At 38.5% G+C, this 1,701-nt stretch overlaps 1 pseudogene; it reads right to left on the bottom strand.

Moving 5' to 3' along the window:
- Window positions 1-24: 24 nt before the first annotated feature.
- Window positions 25-1,029, bottom strand: LOC118997630 (olfactory receptor 10A3-like; annotated as a pseudogene).
- Between the last annotated feature and the right edge of the window lie 672 nt (window positions 1,030-1,701).

Below are 1,701 nucleotides of genomic sequence, written 5' to 3'. Positions count from 1 at the left end.
ATATTTCATGGCTTCCCAGCACAGTCAGAGACTGTGTAAGTCCACTTTTCTTCGCCATAACTTCATCAAAGCTCTTTTCATTTCACTGTTTCGAAAGCTGTAGATCAGTGGATTCAGCAGAGGCGTAAGAAGTGAGTAGGCCAATGACATCACTTTCTTGGTTTCTGGGGAGTAGCCAGATTTGGGTTGTAAATAGGTCATACTGGCTGTGCCATAGAAGAGGGTAACAGACGTGAGATGGGAGGCACAGGTGGAAAAAGCCTTCTGCCTCCCAGTGGTTGATGGCATCTTCAGGATGGCAAAGAGGATTCTGATGTAAGACAAGAGTATCAGAAAGAAAGGAGCCATAATAAAAAAAATGGTGCCAATGAATGCATAGATTTCAAACCAAAATGTGTCTGCACATGCAAGCTCTAGCACTGCTGGGGTTTCACAAGAGATATGATTAATTTCGTTGGGGCCACAAAATGGAAAACTAAACACCCATGATGTTGGCACCATAGCTACTATGATTCCTGAGACCCATGAGAACATTACTAATTTCATGAAAACACTTTTGTTCATAATCATTGGGTACCTCAGAGGATGACAGATGGCAGCAAATCTATCATAAGCCATTGTCCCCAGGAGAAAGCATTCTGTGCCACCAAAAAAAAGAATGAAATACATTTGTGCAGAACAGCTCACAAATGAAATTGATGATTTCTCAGTGGAGAGAACCACCAGCATTTCAGGCATAATAACTGCACTGAAACTCACATCCACCACAGACAAGTTCAGGAGGAATAGATACAGGGGAACATGGAGACTCTGTTCCAGGGAGATGATGACTATAATCATGGCATTTCCTATCAGGGTCACCAAGTAAACAACCAGGAAAATCCCAAAGAGCTGCTCTTGGAGTTTGGGAAAGTTTGAAAAGCCCAAAAGGATGAATTCAACCACGGAACTTTGATTTTGTCTTTTCATGTCAGTAGTAGAGCACGTTTTGCTTTTATGGACATAGTACATGTGTTACGAAGTCACCATCCAATAGCTGAGTCAGTATCTAGCCTTACCCCAGGTGTACTTGACAGATGATCCCAAAACAGAACTCCCCGGACAGGAACTCACTGTGGCAATTATGGAGAATAGCCAGTTACTCAGATTAATGAATCCCTTCTCTCTCCCTTCTCTCCTTTCAAATAGAAAGGAGGAAGTATAAAGAATTCTGGTTCAGAAATCTTGTCTGTAAAGTACAAAACATGTCAAAATTCTATTGCAACTTTTACATTATGTAGTTTGAACATTAAACATAGCCTTAAAACAAATACATAATTTAGATTCCATCTTCATGACATTACTCTCAGTGTCATTCATTTTCCTGATTTAAAATAATATAAAATTTAAGACTACAAAAAATTAAAGTTTTAAAAAGTTGACAAATGAAAAAAAGATACCCACAAAATTTTGATAACAACTTAACAGTTCAAAGTTACAGCAAAGTTGTTTTATATTTATTACAAAGATTTATCATACAAGTATGTGACTTGGCTGAATATGAAAATGCCACAGAACACACAAACGGGAGCTATCCTTCAGATACACGTATCTTAAGTGATCTGAAAATAATGTGCATTGTCTCCAGGCTTATTGGTTTATGCAAAGACTGGTCATAGCCAATTACATTAAAATTGGACTGCATGCGAAATTTTAAGAGCC

The sequence above is a fragment of the Sturnira hondurensis genome, unplaced genomic scaffold (genome assembly GCF_014824575.4).
Source record: "Sturnira hondurensis isolate 20B ecotype Veracruz unplaced genomic scaffold, ASM1482457v3 Scaffold0013351, whole genome shotgun sequence".
Lineage (NCBI taxonomy): Eukaryota > Metazoa > Chordata > Mammalia > Chiroptera > Phyllostomidae > Sturnira > Sturnira hondurensis.
The sequence above is the reverse complement of the archived record's forward strand: the minus strand, read 5'-3'. Positions and strand labels throughout refer to the sequence as shown.